Source organism: Camelus ferus, chromosome 29 (genome assembly GCF_009834535.1).
Source record: "Camelus ferus isolate YT-003-E chromosome 29, BCGSAC_Cfer_1.0, whole genome shotgun sequence".
In the NCBI taxonomy this organism is placed as follows: domain Eukaryota; kingdom Metazoa; phylum Chordata; class Mammalia; order Artiodactyla; family Camelidae; genus Camelus; species Camelus ferus.
The window spans coordinates 1,151,680-1,158,516 of NC_045724.1; positions in this window are offsets into that span (position 1 = coordinate 1,151,680).

A 6,837-nucleotide genomic window follows, 5' to 3' on the forward strand; every position below is an offset into this window, starting at 1 on the left:
AGAGAGAAATAAAGAAGCTTCTGCTCTCAAGAAGTCACCAATCTAATAGGAGGAAATGGAGAAAAAATATTTTTATATACATTGTGATAAACACAGTAACAAAGATATGCACAGTGGATTATGGGATTAGAAGAGTGGTACTTTGCAGGGATGCAGAGGAGGGGAAGCTAGAGCATGGTATTCTGGGTAGAGGGGGCATTTCTACCTCTGGATAGGCTTTTTGGAGAAGACAATGCTTTCTATTGTTTTCCTGTTAATCACCAGAGTACAGCTCTGACTACAGGGTCCTGCAGACAAGCACAGAGGACTCTAAATCCATTGTTCTTGAACTGTGTGATCCTCAGACCAGCAGCATCACCTGGGGATTTGACAGAAATGAAATTAGGCTTCACCAAAAACATACTGAATCTGAAACTCTGAAGTAAGATTCATAAATACGCATTTTTAAATGCCCTCCAGGTGATTCTGGTGCCCACTAACATTTAAGCACTGCTGGTCTAAGTAGTATCAATCCTTTAATCAGTATCTGATGAATGAAAGTTCATTCCTAAGGTAGCTATGGAGACATGGAGACAGTGGAAGATGAAGTCAAATGATCTGTTTGGGAAAACCAGCTCCATCATTCACTAAGTAATTTTTGGCAAATTTCTTAGCCTTGCCATTCAGATTTCTAGTTCACAATATCTACCTCAGGAGATTACTCTGAAAATGAAATGAAAATTTGTATATGTAGGTACCTAGCACAATATTTAGTGTAGGCACTTTGTTTTACCACAGTTAATGACTCTAGCTAGTAGTAATGAATCTAATATGAGGAAAAAAAAAAAAAAAAAAGGCAACAGAAGGGCCAAAAAGACATTATAGGGAGAGTGGCCAAAAATACAGAGCTATTTTTTCTCCGGATAAGTAGACATGAGAATTGTCTTTGAGCACTTGAAAATAAAATTCCTTAATCCATCTTAAAGTGGATTTTTACTTAAAGATCTAAAAAGAAAGAATTTAAAAGAAGATTTGGATTCAAATCAGAGAGGAAGATTTCAGCAATGGAAAGAATGGGGAGAATGGGATGAGTGCTTTGTGATGGAGTGAAATGTGATATGCCTGTCATTGCAACTTTCCAAGCAGATTAGATGGTTTTACTCTAATGGGAGAAACCACCTTAAACCTTCTCAAGTAAGCACCAGCATCTCACTCTGTAAATCTATACCCTCTGGCAGGTGATTCTGCATGGTTTCTAAAGATTCCCAAATATGCCAGAAATGGCCACACCAACTCTCCAACTGAAGATGCTCCTGCACTGTGCAAATAGATTTCTAGGAGTAGGCCATCACAGTCCTATTGTCTATGTCATGACTATAAACACAGAAATCTCAAAAATATATATGTATTCTGAAAATCTTCATGACCCACTTTGCTTGTGGTATCATAGTAGCTACTGCTGCAAGTTTACACAACTTTGCTTTGTGCCCCATCTTCATACGAATTTATAAAGGAGAAAGTGTGGAAAAGCAATAACCTTATTAAGGCTTATTCATTTGTCCATGTTAGATGTTGTTGAAACATGCATCATTTTAAAACAATATATTTCCTGTTAATATTTTTTGCACAACAGAGTATTTGTTCTTTGCTAAAATGAGGTAAATGTATTTTTTTAAAACCTAAGAAAGGCCAAAGATCTATAAAAAGGGAAAGGTTCCTATGAGATTAAATTTCAATGCTCTTAGAACTACATCAAAGCAATTAAAAAAGAGTGAGTTAAATATAGCTTTCCCCTGATGAAGAAGCTGTCCTTAGTAGGACACATTGCTATATTCTGTAACTAAATACACTGCCCCAATTTACTTTAATTCCAGCTAAATCTGTATACCCTCCAGAGTGGTATCCTTGAGAAGCCAAGTGCCATGGTTATTTAAATCAATGATAATGTGAATAGCAGTAATGGGGCTCACCAGAAGGAACTGATTGGCAGATTCACACACCAGGTTCAAAGGGACAATGAATACACATTGACTATATAGGCCACATGAAAAGTAGGCAACACCCATTGGGAAACAGTGAGATAGGAAATATTGTAAGGTGCCTTCAAGCAGAGACCGACTCTGCTAAGAGTTTACCATGCCAGCACCCTGTTTGCTCCAAAAGTTAGACATCAGCATTAAAAGTATGATTAAATTATTTGTCTTATTAGAGCCAGGACCTTGTCTTACTCATTTTTATACACTCAGGAGCTGACTACCACTGAATACTTAATTAGTTATTAACAAATAAATAAATGAGTTAATTTGTGAAAGTTGATAGCTCCAGATTACTACGTTCTAACTTTGATGTGATGTGTTGCTTATCATATGGACTCTCTCTACTTAAAAATAACCACCAGAGGTTGCTATTTTATATATTTTTTAACTTTCCATGTCTTTATTAAGAAGCTTTTAAAAACCATGGCACACTGCTGCAAAATGTACCTTCCAAAGAGAACCACAATAATATATTTTATCTCACATTTTCTTCCCCCCATTGAGCAGAGGTGCCTATGTCCCTCCTCTTGGCTCAGGATAGACTTCTGTCATTATCTTCACTATTGAAATATAGTAAAAGTAACATTATGTCAGTAGGTCATTAAAATATCATGTATATCTGCTCTGTTCAATTAGTATGCTTATTCTTGGACCCCAATCACCACACTATAAGAAAGCTAAGCAGCCATATGGAAAGGCCATTTACAGGTGTTCCAGCATACAGCCCCAGATGAGGTCCAAACCAATAGCCAGTAATAACTGCTAGACTTGAGAGCACTCAGATTATTCCAAGTCACCCTCACTCTTCAAGCCTGTCAATAGCAAGGAACAGAGACCAGCTGCCCTGCTAAACCTTGCATATATTTCACATTCATGGAAAAAATAAATGATTTTTCATATTCCAAGCCACTAAGTTTGGGATGGCTTGTTACATAGAAGTAGATAACTAAAATATATACATACAGAAAAGTAGATAACAATTGGACATCTCAATTATAACTAAATGAACACATCTCTGTAACCATCACCCAGATCAGGTAATAAAACATTACTATATTGCATAAGCCCAGTCAGACACCTTCAAGTTGCAGTCTCCCAAAGATAACCTTTATCCTGATTTCTAACACCAGAGATGAATTTGACTATTTTGAACTCTATATTAATGAAATCATATAATAAGTACTATTTAATGGCTAATTTCTTTCTCTTAATATTGTTTGTGCAATTAGTCCATACTGTAGTTCATTCTCATTGCTATGTAGTATTCTACTGTATGAACATAGAGTACTTTCTCTCTTCTACCATTGATGAATATTTGGGATTGTAACAAATAATACTGTTATTAATATTCTTGTGCATGTCTTTTAGTGTCTGTATTCACCATTTCTTTGGGATTTCTATCTAGGAGTGGAAATTCTGCATCATAGAATATACAAATATTCACCACCTTTTAGTTATAATAGCAAACCATCTTCCAGTATGATTGTACCAATTTATAGTTCCATCACCAGTATATGAAAGTTCCTTCCCAACACTTTTTAATTTGAGCTGTTCTGCTGGATGATCTTAATGTGCATTTTCCTGATGTCTAATAAAGGGGAGCCCTTTCTATGTTTGTGTGTTTTTTCTTATAACTTTTTTGCTCAACCTTCTGCCAATTTTTTGATTGGGTAGTCTGATCATTTTCTTATATTTGTAGCTCATTTATATTCTAGAAGAGACCTGTCAACTGCCAACTCTTCTAAAAGACTGTGAGAATAATTTGATAATCAAGCAAATCCAAGTTTATTAAACTTCAGCAGTAATGGACAGCACCACTTTGATAGTCTGAAGTTTCAGAAAGGAGTGGATATCCATGGGATTTTCATATTTGAGATGAAGAAATTTAAGGAGATTCTTTTAATACAGATATCTGATTGGGACTGGGGGAAATGCATGTTCCATGAGTTAAGGATTGATGGACACAAAAGGCCAGGATCTTGAAGCAAGCCTTCTTCACTTGTTTCATGTGAACTTTTTGACCAGATGAGCAACTTATTGTCTTGAGAAGGTTATTTTTCCAGATGAGCAACCTATTGTTCAAGCAAATTAATTTTCTTGAATTTCTTGAATAAAGCAGTGAGGTTGTTTGTTGATTTATAATTATAACCTTTCTTTCCTGGCAAATGTGTTCAGGAAGAAATTGTAAGTGGTATGTTTTCAATCCTGAGAATTAAACTACGTGGATGTAAGTGACCTCAGTTGTCCAGTACTTTTTCAGAGATGTTGCAAATATTGCCACAGTTTTTGTTCCTTGCCTTTGGACTCCCAATTTATCTAGAATTCTCTCATTTTTAGTACTGAAAATCTCACATTTTTGGAAACCCATTCAGTTCTGGGCAAATGAGGATAGTTTGTCATTCTGCTTGTCTTATTTCTCTTAAAGGTGACTTTTTACAGACAGATATTTTTTAATTTAATGTAGTCCATTTAATAACTTTTCCTTAGAGTTAGTACTTTTGTGAGTTCTGTTAAGAAATCTTTCTCTGGACTAGTTTATATACATATTCTAATTTTAATAAAGATACAATGAAAACTTTCTTTTATAAGAATGATTTTTCAAATGGATTCCTGTGCTTAAAATGTGTGTTTATTAATTTAAAAAATAACTCATCAGTATCAGAAGTTAAAGCATTCATTAAGCTGTTCCTATGTTGTTATTTGATGCAAAGAAACAATGGGCAAGACTTGACAACTGAAAGTGGCAGTTAATGAAAAATTCAGACTAATAATGCTTAAACTATATGATTCATAGTAAATGGGAAAAAAAGAATTTTAGTATTTTTATTCATTTCTCTTAATATTGCCAAAACCATTGCCTAAAGTCACAAGCTGCTGGTAGAATTACTTTCAACAAAATAGTTTTTTGTTCTGTCACTGTTCTTTGCTAGGGTCCTCTCTTTTCTTTTTCAAAGTTAACATCCTCAACAAGATGTGTCCATTTTGCCTTAGTCACTTTCATTTAATACCTGACAAGATACTTATCATCCGACTAAAATAGCTTATGACAGAGCTTACTCTTTAATTTTTTCATATCAGCTCAATCAGTTCATCTCAGCCATCATCAACTGAAACTTTGAGCATATATGGCATTTGTACTATGCCTGAGACACTGTAGTAAACACTCTTTAGGAGACAAAGATACATGATAGCAGCCTATATCTAACAATTCTTCTCCTTAACACTTAGTCTAAAGGTCAGAATCCCACCTTTTTCTGAGTCATCTCAAGCCAGTCACCTTTGTTGCCTCCATCCTAACACTAACATAAAGGTTCATATCTCCTTAATAATACTCTTTTACAGGCATACCTTGTTTTATTGCTCTTTACTTTATTGTGTTTCACAGATTTTTTTTTTTTTTTTTTTTTTTTTTTTTACAAATTAAAGTTTTATTGCAACCCTGCAACCAGCAAGTCTATGGGCACCATTTTTTCCAACAGCATTTGCTCACTTTGTATCTCTTTACAACATTTGGGTAATTCTTGCAATATTTCAAAACTTTCATTGTCATTATATTTGTTGTGGTGATCTGTGATCAATGAACTTTGATGTTACTATTATAATTGTTACTACTGTAATTGTTTTGGGTACCATGAACCATGCCCATATAAGACAGTAATCTCAATAAGTGTTGCGTGAATTCTGACTGATCCACAAGCTGCCCTTTCTTTGTCCCTCTCCCTCTCCTCAGGCTTCCCTATTCCCTGAGACACAATATTGAAATTAGGCCAATTAATAATCCTACAATGGCCTCTTCACGTTCAAATGAAAGGAAGAGTTGCATGTCTCTCACTTTAACTCAAAAGCTAGAAGTGATTCAGTTTAGTGAGGAAGGCATGCTGAAAGCTGAGATGGGCTGAAAGCTAGGCCCCTTGCATCAAGTGGTTAACCAAGTTGTGAATGCAAAGGAAAAGTTCTTGAAGGACATTGAAAGTGCTACTCCAGTGAACACACAAATGATAAGAAAGTGCAACAGCTTTACTGCTGATATGGAGGAAGTTTTAGTGGTCATGATAGGAGATCAAAACAGCCATAACATTCCCTTAAGCCAAAGCATAATCCAGAGCAAGGCCCTAATTCTCTTCAATTCTATAAAGGCTGAGAGAGGTGAGGAAGAAAAATTTGAAGCTAGGAGAGGTTGGCTCATGAAGTGTAAGGAAGAAGCTATCTTCATAATGTCAAAGTGCAATTGCTGATGTGGAAGCTGCAGCAAGTTATCCAGTAAATTGAGCTCAGATCATTAACAAAAGTGGCTACACTGAGCAAGAAATTTTCAACTTACACAAGACAGCGTTATACTGGAAGAAGGTGCCATCTCAGACTTTCATAGCTAGAGAGGAGAAGTCAATGCCTGGCTTCAAAGCCTCAAAGGATAGGCTTACTCTCTTGTTAGGGGCTAATGCAGCTGGTGACTTTCAGCTGAAGACAGTGCTCATTTGCCTTCTGAAAATCCCAGGGCCATTAAAAATTATGCTAAATCTACTGTGCTTGCATTCTATAAGTGGAACAACAAAACATGGATGACAGCACACCTCTCTACAATGTGGTCTACTGATTATTTTAAGTCTACTCTTGAGATCTACAGCTCAGGGAAAAAAAAAGATACCTTTCAAAATACTACTGCTCAATGACAATGTACCTGATCACATAAGAGCTCTGATGGAGATGTTCTGTATGAGAAGAGTAATGTTGTATTCATGCCTCTTAACACAACATCCATTCTGCAGCCCATGGATCAAACAGCAATTTCAACTTTCATGTCTTATTATTTAAGAAATACATT